Source organism: Astatotilapia calliptera, chromosome 17 (assembly GCF_900246225.1).
Source record: "Astatotilapia calliptera chromosome 17, fAstCal1.2, whole genome shotgun sequence".
Lineage (NCBI taxonomy): Eukaryota > Metazoa > Chordata > Actinopteri > Cichliformes > Cichlidae > Astatotilapia > Astatotilapia calliptera.
The window spans coordinates 2,586,138-2,604,039 of NC_039318.1; the positions used below are offsets into that span (position 1 = coordinate 2,586,138).

General features: G+C 40.0%; 1 protein-coding gene and 1 long non-coding RNA gene across 2 annotated transcripts in view; one reads left to right on the forward strand and one right to left on the reverse strand.

Moving 5' to 3' along the window:
• Positions 1-17,902, forward strand: part of LOC113009462 (serine/threonine-protein kinase pim-2-like) — a 512,014-nt gene that overhangs the window by 220,271 nt on the left and 273,841 nt on the right. The gene's annotated exons all lie outside the window — the stretch shown is intronic.
• Positions 1,341-13,060, reverse strand: LOC113009472 (uncharacterized). Its single transcript, XR_003270185.1, has 5 exons — positions 12,896-13,060; positions 11,698-11,758; positions 10,105-10,242; positions 2,049-2,158; positions 1,341-1,661 (listed from the first exon to the last, which is right to left on the reverse strand). It is a non-coding gene; the product is annotated as an uncharacterized LOC113009472 (long non-coding RNA).

Consider the following 17,902-nt stretch of genomic DNA (forward strand, 5'->3'; position numbering starts at 1 on the left):
GTCGCTGATTTGTTTTTGTTTTGTTTTTGAATGTCAGAAATGTATATTTGTGAATGTGGAGATGTTATATTGGTGTCACTGGTAAAAATAAATAATTGAAATGGGTATATATTTGTTTTTTGTTAAGTTGCCTAATAATTCTGCACAGTAATAGTCACCTGCACACACAGATATCCCCCTAAAATAGCTAAAACTACAAACAAACTAAAAACTACTTCCACAAACATTCAGCTTTGATATTAATGAGTTTTTTGGGTTCATTGAGAACATGGTTGTTGTTCAATAATAACATTATTCCTCAAAAATACAACTTGCCTAATAATTCTGCACTCCCTGTAGGTGGACCTATTTATTGAAACATGTTCAAACATACATGCAAACACAGATTATCAAGCAGAAACTTCATTTAGCAGTTACTTTTCTCGGCTCCCCTAATCACAAACAGGTAGGTCTGCATGTTTCATCTGGCTGCACTTACCCTTCATGGCACAACCCCAAAGTCAACATTTGGTTTGACCACCTTTATTCTTCAACACAGCCTGAACTCTCTTAAGCAAGTAACGTGTAATTCTGTCTTGACTTTACAAAACTCTTCTTTGGATGTTGGCTTTGGTTCTGTTACCTCACAAGATGATCCAATCCTGTTTCAGTAATGTTGAGCCCCGGTCTCTGGGGTGGCCAATCCATGACCGATGTTCCATTATCCAAGTATGTGTTCACTCCATTGCCAGTGTGTTTGGAATCATTGTCAAGCCATGGACAAACAGACACTTTCCAGATGGTATTCCACAGTGGATCAAAATCTGACTGTACTCTGTGTTCCCAACTCTATTTAGAAAGGCAGCCCCAAACCATGATAGAGCCTCTACCATGCTTTACACACAGCTGTAGACTCTAACTGTTGTACCTCTCTTCAGACCTCCTCTGTACATATTGATGATAATTTAAACCAAAAAGTTACATTTGGATTGATCACTTTCTGTTACCACTGATTTTTAGTCCAGTTGCCTTTCTTAACAATTGCTTCTTGACAGCTACTTGACCACTGAGACCATCACTGATGTGGCTTTAGCAAAAAGCAGATGGATGAGTGGAAGGGCCAGAATCATCTCTTAGGTCCTGTGTCAGGTCTTTGCTGTTTTTTTCCTATTTCTCTCAGATATTGTTCTTCTGCTATAGATGTTTTATTACAGCTATCTGTTCTTCACACTGAAGACCGTGTTGACATACATTAGGTTTTCAAATAAATACTATTTAGTGGCTGTCAGACTGTGGTATCGTTGGCATATTTTGTAGATACAATGAAAGAAATGGGAAACATTAGAAATTCTATTTATTTATTTATTTATTGGCAGGCTGCTAGTAACAATGTTCCTAAAGATAGTAGACAGAACATTGGTCCATCCCTTGATTAAGGTGCCCTTTTAAATACTTGAATCAAGGTGGAGGGGTGGTCTTAAACCAAGTAAAGAAGGTGTTTAGCTTCTCAGTGAGTTTGAGGCTGCTTTGGAGGATGCATGGCTTTGGCCTTTGCAGTTGGTGAATGCTTGGATGCCACTCCACACTTGGTGGGGGTTGTTATCAGTGAAGAACCCCCCTGTCCTCCTCCTGTAGGCTTCCTTTGCCTGTTTAATGCCCTCCTCAGGTTGGTTCTGGAAGTGCTATACAGAGAAGTACAGTGTTTTTGCAAATAAATGTGGCATGACTCAAAACTTGCACAGTAATGTGCTAGATGAATTATAGCCACATCATTCTCCAATAGTCTTATTTTGCAGGTACGGACACACAGTCGTTCATGATTACCTAATTCTGATTGATGCACAGAGGTATGAGAGTTATAAAGTGAGTGAAAACACTGAGTAGAGCCTTAAACTAGCCCATTAACAACTTAGTTCTGTTTTTTTTCTCTTCTTTGGTCAACCAGGCTGCCCACATCTTTACAAGACAGTTTTAATTCCTCTACAAATGCTCCTATAGGACAACCTTAGTCCTCACCTTGCTCATACTGCATCAATAAGACAAAGCCGAACCCTGGGGATGAGTTTTACCTTCTCACTCACTGCTCTGCCCCTTCTCCAAATGGCTCTGCTGACAGGACTTGTGATGGGTATAATCCACTGATCTCTTGACAGACTGGATCCTGGCCTGCTCTCCCCATCTACCACCACAGAGCACAATGGGAATTTCAGTTTGATCTGCCAGCCGAGATTTTCATCACAAACCAGCGCTATAAAAACCACCTTGACTTGTGGCAGCAGAGGAGCTCAATCACTACTTGTTAGATTTTCTGTCTCGGCTTCTACTTGTCCCGTGGTGATTTACAGCTGGGCTTAAGCTCACATTATGAGGAACGTGGCACATCCCTCAGAGGATGGCAGGTTAAAGTTATGATGCTGCATCAGAATCAAGCATTATCATGAAATATCACATCTTGAGTTCAACACATGCACACACCGCAGCTGAATTGGAAGATCTGGTGGTGACATCTGGGTATCCTGTAAACACACACATAGTCAGCAAATAAGAAGAAAAATAGATCGAGCTTGGCAGGAGATATAGAAGAGAGAGAAGCAACTGGCAGGTGCATGCCATCCGGAGCTTACACAAGAAGCTTGATAAATACTTAACTAGCTTGTAGCACATGGCATAAACCCCTGTTGGGTAACAATCAGTGAATAAGGCACGGGAGGCTGACAGCATGGTGCAGGTCAGGGACGAGGAAGAGGGGGTAATGTTCTGAGAGGTTACATCTACTGTGTCACATCCTCTGCCTGTTTGTGTCTGTGCAGACAAACAAACCTAACAGGTACAGAAACTAAATAAGAAAAGCCACATGTAATGATCATGTAATGTCCACTTAAAACCAAATTCCCAAAAGTATCTATCTATCTATCTATCTATCTATCTATCTATCTATCTATCTATCTATCTATCTATCTATCTATCTATCTATCTATCTATCTATCTATCTATCTATCTATCTATCTATCTATCTATCTATCTATCTATCTGATCATGAGGCCTGTTGGAAATCACACATCACTCATGTGAGGGGAAAGTTAGCTCGGGGCATTGCTGTCTTGGGGAAAGCAAAACAATTCCTGGATAGGAAAACATTGTACATGTGATATTGTGCTTTACTATTACCATACATGAGTTATTGTGTAGAGGTTTGGGGAAATACATATAAAAGTAATATTCAGACTATAATCATAATGCAGAAAAGGGCTATTAGACTAATAAATCAGGAGGGGTATAGGGCTCACACAAATGCACTCTTTCTTAAGACGCAAGCTACAAAATTCCAGGATCTGGTGAAGTTTAAAACAGTGCAAATAATATATAAGGCAAGGAAAGGGATGCTCCCAATCGAAATAAGTAAATGGTTCTTAGAGTGAGAAGGGTGGTATAATTTAAGAGTGAAGTGGAATTTAAAACTACAAAGAGTAAGAACAACATTGAAAAGGATGTCTGTTTCAATAGCGGGAGTTAAATTCTGGAACGAGTTAGAAGAAGAAATAAAGGTCAGTAGTGATATAAACTAGTTTAAAATAAAACTCAAAAAAGAAATTTCAAATAAGTATAAGAATGAAGAAAATGCAATTAACGCAACACAGCAGTCAAAGTGATGTTTATTTTCTTTTGCAAATCAGTAAATCAAACATATTTTTATTTGAATATGAGGAAATATTTTTGTGATGTTATGTTCTAAGTTGAAACCATTGTTTTAGTTTTGTTGTTCAAATTTAGATGATGAGGAAATAATTAAGATGTAAACAGGAAGTAGGGCTAAACACTTCTGCCTTTTCAAACAACTGCATGGAATGATATTATGAAATGTTGGTGAACGTATATGTTTGAAATAAAAATGAACTCTGTCAGGGGCTGGATCTGTGTCCCAGTGTTTTGTGTTATCTTGTATTGTTGATCTCTTGTGTTAATATTATGTTAAAATCATGTGCTAGTATTCTTATTCCTATTATTAGTTTGTCTTGGCTGAGTTTTAGACTGGTTTGTTTTTTCTATGCTTCCTCATCTATATAGGTTCCCCTTGTGCCGCTCTCCTGTGTCCCTCTGTCTCTTGTGTCAAGCTTGCGTGTCCCAGTTCATGTCTCTTCATGTTTCCTGTTTTATTTTGAAAGTCTTGTTTCTATGTTCTTTGTGCTTAGTTTTACTTTTCCCTGTGACGTCATGATTATTTGTGTCAGCTGTGTTTTCCCAGGTGTTTCCACTTCCCTTATTACCCTTCGGTGTATTTAAGTCCTCTGTCTTCCTCTGTTCAGTGTTGGTCTGTCTGCTTATCTCAGGTCACAGTAGGTTTCAGGATTGTTTTCATGCGTTTGTTCAAGTGTCATGGTCCTGGGCCATGGTGGCCCAGTATTCTTAGTTTTCATGTATTTGTGTATTGTTCCTTATTTAGGCCATGCTTCCTGGGTTTCTCTGTTACGTTGTTCCTTGTGTGTTTTCCCCTTGTGACTCTTACCCCCTGTGTGCCCCTCTGTGTATATGTGAGCCCTCGTCTCTCCTTGTGTTTTATTCCATGTTTTCCCCAGCCCGTTATGTCTGTGTTCTCCCCGTGCTCTCTCCTCCTGTCTGAACCTGTGTACTTCCTGTTTTACTTTGACAGTCTCCCATCAGTGTTGCATTTACTCCTGCCGTGTCTTGTTATGATTATAAGTGTCACCTGTGTTCCCCGTGTGTTCCCACTTCCCTCGTTAACCCTCTGTGTATTTATGTCTGCGTCTCCCTCAGTTCGGTGTCGCGTTCTCCCTCATGACTGTGTGCCCCTCCGTGTGTTTCCTCGTAAGTCAGTTCCTTAGTACATCCCAGTTTAGTTTCATGTTATTTTGTATCGCTGTCATCTTTTGTCAGCAATAAAGCTGTATTTTGAGTTCAGTCCTGTTTTCCCGTGAGTTTGCGTTTGGGTCCTATTTCCTGCCTGCCACACAGCCTGATCATGACATCAAGTCCTTGTTCATATTTCGAATCACAGTTTTCATAGGTGCCCGTTCAGATTGACATCACGGTCATGTCAATGTGTTCATGTTGAGTTTAGTTTATCCCAGTTCAGGTTTTAGTCTTGCCTTTGCTTTAAACTTCAGTTCATCTTTCTAGTGTCTGCTTTTGGGTCTGTATCACAAACACACCGGTGTACCCCACCGTGACAAATTCAGTCTATGATCTATATTTCTTGTGTATACTACTGCTTCCAAGGAAACTGACTTTCTTGTGTTTCATGTTTACAGTGGTGTTGAGCAATAGTTCTCCAGGCTTTTATTGGCTTCTTTTTCACTCATTTTCAGTGGAAAAAGTGTTTGTTTGTGTGCTTGTTTACTAAAGTGCTTAACACTGACATATGAATCATTGAAGCATTAAAAAAAATCCACTTAACTAAAATGATAAACCAGTGTTATATCTACATGCACTACAAGGATGACAGCTTAACACAGAAACAAATTGTGTCACAAAACACATCTTTTGGTTGTTGTTTTGTGGTTTTTGTTTAGCTGAATCTATAACAAATGCTGAGGGTAACACAGTTTGACAGGCAACTAACGTTTTTGCACCAACGGTGTTATTCATACATTATTGTTGTTGTATAAAGCACTTCGAATGCTCAGAGTAGAAAAGCGTTACATAAGAACTGGTCCTTTTACCACTTTTCTCCCCAAAAGCGTCTTATAACCCCACTGAGACACCGAAATAGCAGTAAAGATAATGACTAACTGATGAACATAGTCTAACATTTAGCAGCTAAAGACCTAAATTCTTTCAGGGGTTAAAAGGAAATAAAATATTGATCTACCTAGAAGCCTTACCTTCTGTATACTACATCTCCAGCACTGAAATATATGCAGAAAGTTAACAATTACTGAATGAATAATAAAGAAATTAGCATTTAATTAGAATCTGTTGTTGGCAACAGGTAATAAACTTCACAGTATAGGTCAGAGCTGTAGTACATTTGATGATTGTACCGGACACAAGTGCAAGAAATGCTGATGTTGCTTTGTTCCTGCCTAACGATAATAAGCAAATGTTGGCTGATATTATCTGCTAACACTGTACCAGTTTGATCTCACTGCTCTTTTGTGCATACTGGCATGACTTTATCAGACACTAGATGCCATTATGTCCAATGTTTCCAATCCAATGTTTCTGAGTTTATAAGAAAGAAAAATTGACTAATGGCAACAGAAAAAATCCCTTTTTTTTCACTGTCATCTCTACAAAAACACAGCTTTCATAATCATCAAAGGACTGCGCTCTTTGCAGGCAGGTTTGACAACACTTAAAAATAGCTCTTCAGTGAAATGAAAAAGCCTCTCTTCCAGAGCTCTGGTTTGTGCCATGAAGCTCCTCTGTAATCCCATTCACCACTGTCACTACAATAAGTTGCCACCATCATCGCTGGCCAGCGAAATAAGAGGCCGGCGTCACTCCTGTAAGCCCTGCTCCACTGACATTAATCTGTGAAGCCGACAAGGATGACTGAGAATATTAAAATGACCTTATGGATGTTGCTATTTTAAAATGTCAAGCTATGATTGAAGTGTGTGTGCGCGTGTGTGTGCGCGCGCGCATATGCATATTATGTACTTGAGAAGGGTTTAAGCCATTTCAGCTCGGTTATTTTCAGCTGCAGTGTGAAGACAGACAAACCAGTAAGAAGAAAACATGATTGATTTGAAAAGCAATGGAGGGTGTGGTGACTGATACTTGCTAAAAGCCCTCATATATCAGTGTAAATAATAAAAGAAGACAGTAAAGCGAAGAATCATTTGATGATGGCAAAATGTATCTGGCATTTTTAACAAGAACATGAAAATACTTTGGACAAAAATCTAAATATTTTTTAACTCTTATATAAACATTAAAAGTTCTGCCTCTTTACTTCTTCAAAAGCAGTGTTTCAGTAAAAACCTTGAAGCCGGAAGTCATTTTTGAATCTACCTCCATGCATTATTCATGGCCTGGCTGCTGCCATTGGACTGCTCGTGTGCCATGGCCTATTTAGAGCCACTCGTGAATCCATTAGCCGTGAACGGTGAAGTGCCAAGGCTCATCTATAAGCCGCCTCACAGGCACATGAATCCATTCATAGCCTCTTACACAATAACAACAATGAAGAACAGCTGGGCTTTTTTTAACCTGGCTGTGGCTGATTAATGGATCGTGTAATTATAGTGTTGATAAAAATATAAGCAAAACTCATACCAAGATTAGATCATTACATTTGGATTGCTTTTTAACAAGCAATAACCTCGGGATGAAGAAAACGTCAGTGAAACTGTAGTTCCTCAACAATTAAAACAAAACTGACACAAAAAATATAAAATTTATGCTAAAGTTTGTCCCCACAGCCAAGATGTTAAAATAATCTTTACAGTAAAAGAACAACAAAAAAAACAAAACAAAATATGCAATCTGATACAAAACCTAAAAAATCTATTTTCCCCTTCTTACAAACTGTATGTAAAATTAAGTGTAGCTGCTGCTTTTAGTCACACGTCAGCTACCCAGAACTAGCGCTACTTGATACCATCTTATCCAAATATAGTCACATTTGGTTATAAAAAACAAACAAGCATGAAAAATAACCCCAAAAAACGATGGCAGCTCCCAAAGCAGCAAGCTGAACAATAGTAGTAGTAGTAGTAGTAGTAGTGTATATACATAGATATATATGTGTGTGTGTGTGTGTAAATTTCCCACTCGCCCTGTGGACGCTCGTTATCCTTCAAGCGTGTGCACTACCAGAAGCCTAATTTTATGCATACACTACCAGTCAAAAGTTTGGACACACATTCTCATTTAATGGCTTTTCTTTATTTTCATGATTATTTACATTGCAGATTCTCATTGCAATTCTTCAAAACTATGAGCAGATATGAAAGTATGTAGTAAGCAAAAAAGTGTGAAATCACGCAAAACATTTTTATATTGATATCTGTATCACACAAAGACACCTCAGGTGGAACCAAAGATCTCAAATTTGGACTCATCAGACCAAAGCACAGATTTCCACCGATCTAAACAAATCTCTTCTGCTTGTTGCTTTTCCTTAGTATTTAGCAGCTATTTGACCATGAAGACCACATTCGTCTCCTCTGAACAGTTGGTGTAGAGATGTGTCTGCTACTGGAACTGTGTGTGGCATTTATCTGGACTCTAATCTGAGGTGCAGATATGGAAAGATGGAGCGCCCCTTCCAGTTCGGGAACTAATTGCTATCCAAAGCGGAAAAGTTAAAGTATATTGAGGTCTTGTTCAAGGAATGAGGGGAAAGTGAAAAAAGAGTTTGACAGATAGAACCTGCCATTTCTGAGGCTGGTGACTTGGATGAATTTATCCTCAGCAGGAAAGGTCGACTCTTGGTCGTCCTTTCCTGGAACGGTCCTCGTGTGAGCCAGTTTGATGGTTTTTGCAACTTCACATGAGGACACGTTCAAAGTTGTAGCAATTTTCCGACTGACTGACCTTCAGTTCTTAAAGTAATGATGGACTGTCGTTTGTCTTGACTTAGCTGACTGGTTCTAGGTCATCATATGAATTCTAACAGTTGTCAAATAGGACTGTCAGCTGTTTACCAACCTGACTTCTGCACAACACAACTGATGGTCCCAACCCCATTAAGAAGACAAGAAATGCCACAAATGAACCCTGACAGGTGACTACAACATGAAGCTCATTGAGAGAAGGCCGAAGGTTTGCAGCACTATCAACAAAGCAAAGAGTCGCTACCTTGTGGAATCTAAAATATAAGACTTAGAGTTATTTATGAATTTGTTTTTGCTACATAATTCCATATATCTTGCTTTATATATTTGATGATATATTGTTAGCGAATTGTAAATATTCTAACTACAATTCTTGAGCCCAGAAGGAGCGGAAAAAATGAAGATATCCATGCAGTGCAGCACAAAATCAGGACAAGTTTTGTTTTCATCTGGTCCAGTTTGTCTTGTTAATCAGTGGAGGAAGATTTGTTTTTCTTCTTCTGCAGCAGAAAATCCAATCTCTGCATGCTACTACTGCACTACTACTACATTAATACTGGGATGTTAACTTGTTAGCAAGCATTTAGCTGTACCTAATACTACACACAATTCTGTCACAATAGAAGGAACAGAAATATATCCAAACATTCTGACTTGGAAGTCAATTTTACCCTCTTTAGAAACGTTAAGCCAAATAAAATACACAGCAACACTGTATCCGTCTACGGCTTTTCCACTGATCTTATGTGATGTTATGTGTGTTGTGTGAGTTGGATGGGCCTCTGAGGAAGCGAGGGACCACTGGATTCTAATCCTCATGTTCAATGAAAAGCGCTTCATCGGCTGGTTCGGGCAGAGCGATGTCATTGTCAGTGGCATGTGGGTTGTGGTTGGTTGGGAGAGAGTATTCTCACGCTACATCCAGAGCTGCTGCTGAACACTGCAAACATGCAGGCCGTTGTGTGCGCCATCAGGCTAAGTAAAGTACACAAAAAGGCTCCTGAAAAAGGATCTGAAAAATGCATAAGTATAGGTGCAATTTTTGAATCAACACAAAAAAGAATAAACTTCAAGGCAAAGTATAAAGCTGTGTAATGCAGGAAGTGAGTGAGGTCAGTGTCAAACAGGGAAAAATGAGTCGCTGTTTTCACACAGATGGCACAGCTGCCCACCAAGGCCTTTTCTTTTATGAAAAACATCACTTATCGTTTCAGAGATAACACCTGAGAGCACATTTATCACTGTTATTACTGCTACAAACAAAGGCTAATGATGTTCTCTGATATATTCAACGTTCAACAAAGCAGCTTGCAACATGTGCTCTCACTGACACGTGATGCCCATGGTTTGTTTTTCACTTTTAGCCATCACTGTGGTGTAAATATTGTACGAAATGGCAGTGAGTGGTGGAGGCTGTTGTGCTTACATGTCCACAATGACCGATTCAGACTGGCCTAAAGTACAGAATTCTTGTGGACTACATTTTTGACCTGAGAAAGACCAGGATCCTGTGTCTGCTTTTTTGAGGATAGTGTGGTTCTGTTGGGTTCATCTAGCCACAATGTCCAGCTGCGTGAGAAGTGTTTGGGATAAGAATTAGTACCTGGCTTGGAGATAGCGAGAGAAGCTGCGTCATTTATAAGGAACTCAGAGTCATTCCTCCACATCCAAGGTAGGTAGTTCAGGCATCTTACTTGGATGCCTTCTGGGACCTCCTAGGGTGAGGTGTTTCAGGGATGTCCTACCAGGAGAAAGTCCAGGTCAGACCCAAGCCACACTGGAAAGATTATATCTCTTGACTAGTGTTACGCCCCTCTGCAGCCCCTAATCTCCTCAGTGTGTTCAGATGGTGCTAATTGATCACACCTAGTCAGGTGTGGATAAAAGCATACCTGAAGCAGGCTTTCAAGAAGGCTCGCTGGTCTTTGCCTTGGTGGGACCAGCCATTTTAGCCAACCTGCTATGCATTTTAAGATAAAACCTCTTCTCACAGATACGCTGGTATTCGTCTCCTTATTTGTGTTGCAGCTTTTGAGCCGGGTTGTAACAACTAGCTTGGAAATGCTTAAGTGTTCCCCCAGAAGAGACTGATGAGGTGGCCTGCGTTTCTGCTTAGACTGCTGCTCCCGCAAACTAGACCCAGATAAACAGCAGCAGATGGATGAAAGTGTATTATAGTGTCCTTTAAAAGAAATCTTTTGGGATAAAATGATTCTTCTTCCCTGTATATGTACTATACACAGCAGTAATATGTGGTGCTGATATTTCAGTAATGCGAAGTTGTTAAATTTATTTTTGCAGCCTTTAAGCCAAGCACCTACATATTCAGCTGCTAACGATGGATTTGTATCTGTTTCCACAACACCCACCACGTTAAAAATAGTTCCTGCTATTCCAAACCAACACTTCTTTTTTCCCTTCTTTTAGAGTTGCTGTTATCTTTCCCTCAACCTGTGAGATAAGTGCCCATCATCAGTCACCACATACTGCATAGCGTACCACCCAAACGAGACACACGGATAGTTTAGGGGTCTGGAACTTCTCTCTATTGTATCGACACCCACCTTCTGAAACTCTCTGCCCTCCACTGCCTAAAAAAGGCTAAAATTAATCAAAAATAATATTCAGATTCTTAAATTCTAACACTGATACTGCTGAAACATGCTGCTGTTTGCTGCAGGACTGTAGAAGCGTCTGGAGCTTTGGTAATGAAAAGCTTCCCTGGTCCACAAGCTCTCAGGAGTGTCCTCTCCCAACCTTTCCTCCCACATGGATTTCCTCCACTCTGACTGAGTCATCCTGCCATTGAGCTTACAGTGTTCCACCTACAATGGCAGATCTCTATATCTTTTTAATGCAAGTAACAAACATACACTCATTCAACTGAGAATTCTGCAAAGAAAACTGTTTAAAATGGTGGAAAAATGTATAGGTTCTTGTTAATCAAGGTAACAGATGCCATAACTGTGCATAGTGCATATGTGCATAGTCAACCACCAAAGGCCCATTTTGAGCCAGGAAAAGCCTGAACACGATGTGTTGGGAAATGACCACCAGGAAACACAAAAAGACCAAAAGAGATTCACAACCTTTCAAGTGCATGCTGTGATTAATCTGCACAGATCCTATCAGCTTTTTCATCACGAGATGTAATCACAAACCTAGACTTTAAACATGGGAATCTATGCAGACTCACTTGGTTTTGGCCTTCTTGAAATCAGAACTGGATTGGCTGGATGATCCTGCGAGCCTGTGCTCTGAGGGAAGTGGTGCAAAGTACAGAAAATACAGTGGGGTTAGTTTAACTGGTAATTTTGAGTTGTGCATAAGTGTGAATGTGGGTGCGAGTGGTTGTCTGTCTCTCTGTAGACCTGCGACAGACTGGTAACCTGTCCCGGGTGTACCCCACCTCTCACCCTATGGAAGCTGCAAAAATTGCATTTGTTGAACCCACTTCTAATGTAATCCAAATTTTAATCAAAGAAAAGTTAACTGAACACTTGTGTCTTACACCTGGGACATTCCTGGTGTAGCACTGTCTGGCTCCTTGCTGTCAGCACCTCCCTCATGGACACCTGTACAGTAGTTTCATGGAATTCTACCACCTGCATTGTGCCTGTCGTTAACAGGCACAAAAAAACACCATTCTTGCAACAAGTCCACGTCTTTAGCAGTCTTTTCTCTCCTTGTATCAAACATGAAGTAATAATGATTTCACAGCCTGACAGGTGGCACCTCGCTGTTGAATATCTTAGACAGGAGAGTAGACTGAAAAGCTCACACCATCTTCTTCTTTCACAGGTTGTCAGCTTGGTGAGAAAAAGAAAGGTGGTTATGTAAACATAACTCTGTTAGTAACCATGGCACCTGGGAAATAACACTGTGCACAGAAAATATGCTCTGTGTGTATGATATGTGATATTTTTCATTCTGAAGCCAGCCAAAGCAGAACCTAAATATAAAAACATAGATACTCCATACACAGACATTGTAGTGGAATCTGGATTACATAACCGATCATAGTTCATGTTTCCGTTAAATAGACTCAAATGAAAGGAAAACACATGTTGTATATGAAGGCGTCAATTACTTTGTAGCTACTATGAGGATATTAAATACTATGAGGAGTACTACACTGCATTTCTACTGACATTTCTGCTAAAACAAGATGTTTTGCCAGTGTAGTGGGTCAGACAAAACCTTTAAGTTAAAACTTTAACTTTATTGTGTTGTGTTGAAGTAAATTAATTCCAAAGAACAAGAAATACTTGAAACAATTACTTGAAAAGTAAGTACTTGAAAAGATTATCCATGTAATTATTAAATAAAAAGCTAAGTTTAGCATTTCATGCAAGGCACACAGCTCTGGCTGTGAGCACAGAAACCCAACCCACCTGTTGTTTAAATCTTCTGTTTCCGAGGAGTGACTTAAGCCAACTTTCGTATTAGATGAAAGTTGGCTTAAGTCAGCAATTAATTCCTCAGGCAAAACTCACCCACAGTTTGCATGGGAGACGCTAACTTGTTGGCACACTCTCCAAGCTGTAGTGAAATTTGTAAAAGTGTGACAAAAACAGAAATCGAGCAAGTTCGCCTTCAAAGTAAAGCTTGTGCCTTACCATTACAACCAAAACATTTCAAAAGGTACAAGCTTTATTTTGAAGGTTCCCTGTTTCTGGTTTATGCCACACTTTTCACAGTTTCAGTACCAATTGGGGATTAATTAGTGAGTATCTGCAGACAATTCATTGTCTTGCATGCATTCTGCTGGTGACCAAAGGAATCACAAGGAAGTTTTCTGTGCACCACTGTATACTTTTTTGGAACCAATTTCATCCAAGCAAATGGAAGTCTCAGTTAACTGCAGGTTTCCCCAATCTTATAAAAAGTACATTTGCATAATGATTGAAACTAGCACTGCTGAAGGAACAGTGTACTGGGAGGTCAGTTCCTTGATCATTAATATGCAAATTCTCTGAAAACGCTACATCCAGATGAACAGAATCAACTTTTGAGCATTTACTTACCTGGATGATTGAGCGTGCATCAAGACGTTTGTAAGGAAGCTGGAGCATCCAAAGGAAACTCTCGCAGAATGGCCACAGGCAAAGAGGAGGTTAGAACCCAGAAGCTTCACATGCCAAGGTCACAGTGCTAACCCCTGCACCACTGTGCTGGTCCAGTTTAAGTTTATATAATATGGATTATTTTCAATGGTACATAATGAAGAGAATAAAAAGTTCAGACCTCTAAAGTTGACCACCTGCAGTTCTTTCAAACTTCCCAGGACTGAGTGTTTAAAAGATAGGTCATGAAAGAACACTTTGATATTTTCACCACCCCGCTGAGGATTCCTTAAAAAGATCAATACCACTCTAGAAAAAAAGTAGAAAGACAGGGTATGTTAGCATAAAAAGCATAATGGAGTAGCCTGGCCTTATTACCACATTAGTGAACATTTACATTGTACAAAATGCCAGTATGTGATTTTGTCCCCACAGCATTTCTTAGCTGATGACAAACAGTCATTTTTAGTGTTAGTGTTAGTGTGTGAGTTATACACAGAAGACTCAGTGTTTGAAATAGCGAGTTTAAAGGTGCTAGCAGGTGTACTGTTGATCTATGGAAAAGCCAAGCTAGCTGTTCCTAGCTAGCTCCGTTTATTATGCTAAGATAAGCTAAGATAATTACCTTAAAGATCCATCTCTTTGTGCTTAGATGGGAGAGCAATCTTTTCATCTAACTTACTGCAAGAAATGTAATCACATTGTTTTTTACAAAAGGAACTTAAATATTGCTAGCCTAACAATGTTTGACACCAAACTAAACACACAGATAGATGCACCGATACTTAATGATAACATGCTGTGTAATGTCTGGACAGCAGTGACAGATGTAGCTTAGAAATTTCCTTTTAGGGTCAGCCTAAACTTTATATGAGCATATGCAAACGATAACATACATCATATATTCCTGTATTTATAGCAACACAGTTGGCCCCTAAATTGGTCCAAAATGTGAGCATGCAAGAAAGGACTGTCTGGGTCGGGACAGAGCGTAACCAAACCGAGCCGAGACCAACCAGGGTATCCGATAAGGTGGCGAGGAGTCAGCATATTGTCAGCCACACAGACAGGCAGGCTGGCAACCAGAGAAGGCTGCGCTTCAAAATCTCTGAGTCATCGCCTGGCCTCCTTTGATTGCCACCCCATACACACACAGACACACACACTTCCAAACAGTACCACCACCTCCCCTCCTCCCGATCCCTCTCTGTTGTGTCAGCCATCAGTCTCACTGACAGCGCATGCAGATAGAGCTGTTAGGAGTCAGGCAGCAGCCATGAACATCAGCTAACTGGGAGAAGATTTCAGCGCGCATGAGTAGAGGAGAGGAACAGAGACAACTCTGACAGTTCAGGCAGTTCATTAGCAAGTGCAGAGTGGGCACGAGGTGAGAGGTTTGAAAGGGCACAGCAGGGATTTAACGGGCGCAAGCGTGTAGTGATCTTTATATCCTTGGTCATATGAGAGAACAGCACTCTGCAGAGAAAAGAAAGTCCAAAAGTACAGTGGAAAAATACTTGAAGCTGAATGGGAATCAGAATATTGGTGAAAAAGAGCAAGCTGACCTTTCTGTCATTAAGTAGTTCTCGACAGGTCTGCATTAAGAAATGATATGGGAGATACAAATCTGAGCAGATTCCACTTTTCTCACAGGCTGGGGCAGAAACGATGTGCAAACCCACACAAAATATGTCAACAACTCAAACACAGACGAAATCACCAGCGACGTGAAAGCGATTGGTCTATTTATAGCAGCATGCTCCATTAATGCAGCCACTGACTGCCAGCCAGGAGAAAGACGAGATAAAGAGGGAGAAAAGAAAGTGTTTACTTGGGCTAAGATTTCCCCTGTGAGAGAGTCAGACTCATATTTGTATAAGGCAAGAACCTCCAGCTTACATACCATGGAATACTTTTTATCACAGGAAATTACACATATTCTAGTTGTCAAAAGGAATGTTGCAGACGATGACAAAGCATTTGATTTTAGTGTTGTGTGACATTATGTTGCATTATGGGAATTGTCGGAGCCAGTGTTTTGGGGGGGGGGAAACGAAATTCAGGATATCGTGATCTCTAATGATTTGATTTCTGACACTTTTTTTACTCCAATGAGCTTCATTCCAAATGTGTTTGCAGACAGTAGCAAAGTAATCTTTCTTTTCACTCATCACAGTCACATGTTTAATATTAGACAAACGCGACACGAGTAAATGATGTTTTCAAACTATCCAAATCTGCCCGGCGCTGTGTGAAAAAGCAATTGAGCATCTGTGTCTTTATGCATTCTCCAGCATCCTCAGAGGTTAAAATTCACCAGCCAGGCAAAATCCCATCCCGGTTGTGGACATGCAGATCAGGTGTAACACACCGTCCAAGGCCTCTGCTAAAATGCTGGAGCAGTGAAACCCAATCTGAGCAAACTGTGCAGCGTTGATGATCTCTGCCTTTACGCCAACATTAGGTCAGCTTTTGTTCTTATGCAAAGCTAAATGATGGAAACCTGAGAAAGGAGCCAGGAGTCTATTAATGAAACAGAGAGGATGACGATGTATGCAAAGATTTTGTCTTCGGTGATGTTTCTGTTTCAGCACAGGAATGACAGATGTAGTTCACGACACAATAATTATGGATTCCCTGTCGAAATGGAAGTAAAATGTCAGTTTCCAAATAGATGGCCGTTTGGCAGTGCTAGCAGCATTGATCTAGGCCTGATTAAATTCTAATAACTTGGGCATCCCTTCACTTCTTAACCATCACAACCAACAGGTCAATGCTGAACGTTTAGAGACCTATAACTTGATGGATTAGCACAGAATTAAATTCATTTTTACGCACTAATGCCCAAGACCATGGAGTTGGTGATGGGTTATAAATTTACTTCAGCTTTTTAAAGAAGTACATTGACCAGGGTTCCTGTGTCGCTGACCCAGTGTTTTCAGTTTAGTCATGTTCAGTTTATTTCTCACTCATTCACATTTCCTGTTTTGCTGTTCCAGTTGCTTCCATGTGTCATTTCATGTCAAGTTCAGCTGTTCACTCACTGGTCTCTAAACACCAATCATTCTGTGTATTTAAGTTCCTCGGTTTCATCAGTTCATTGTCTTGTCATTGATGTCGTTGTTGCCGTCGTCTCTCCTGCATGTGTGCTCTCAGTTCATTGTGTCATTATAATAAATTAAATAATGTTACATTGAAGTGTAATGAATGAATGATAATCAAATACTGTAATGCAGGTAAGTAATTTATTTATATAGCACATTTCAAATAGAACAGTCACAGTGTTTCGCATTATAAAATAAGATTTTAAGCAATTAAAAAAGTTTAAATATAATCTTACATATGAATCTGCGTAATATCTATATCATTCTTTGCCATTTCTCACCAGTGTATTTACTGTGTGTACTATTTCCATCATCTGCTATTTTGCAGACAAACTTTTTTTGTGAGCAGCGTAATGTTTTGCAGCTTCACAGCAGCTGGTGTGTGTTCATCAGCAGCCCTGTGCCAAGCAGAAACGTCTGAGTAACTTATTAGCCCGACAGCTTTCTCAGCTACTGTCAGTCCAACACGTCCCTTTCAGCAGGATAAACCTCGTCTGTGCTTTGGAGCAGACGGTCCTCAGGTGATGCATATGTTTCGCCAAACATTGTACAGTGTTGACAGATGTCAAAGAATACATTGCATTTTGCAGGTTTAACAAACCTTTTTATTAGGTGGTGTGAGCTTAGTATGTTTTTTATGCTGCATAAAGTAAGAAATCCCAGGAAGGGTTTTGCTCGAGAGTATACTTTGTGTTCAGGGAGGGAGAGGGGAGACAGAGAGGAAGGCAGCTGTACTTACAGGGGTTCCCCAAAGCAATTCCTCTTTCTAAAAATAGCTGCAGCTCTGCCAACCTGGACAAGAGGGGGGAAATCATCATCCGAAGCATGCATTCAAATGAGAGAGAGAGGGGCAGAAGCAGGACCTGAACTCAGCTTTCATAATATTTGTCAATGAAAAATGTATATATAATATTAATCTACAAAAAAGTTCTACAAAAATGACTTTCAAATATACATATATATATATATTTTTTATATATATGTATATATATTTGGAATGTCACATTTTCTTATCTTTGCCCCAGATGTTACAGGAGGAGATGTGAAAGCTGGGATGGAGCATACAGAGGTGGTGTTATGGACAGCACTGCCTCTAGTTGCCTAGGTCACTCATGTATTCATCTGTGTGCTGTCAAGGCACGCAGGGTAAAGAAAAAAAAGAAAGAAGGAAAAAATCATAATAAAAAGACGACTAAACGCTCCACTAATCCGGCCGTGAATGAGAGCGGCT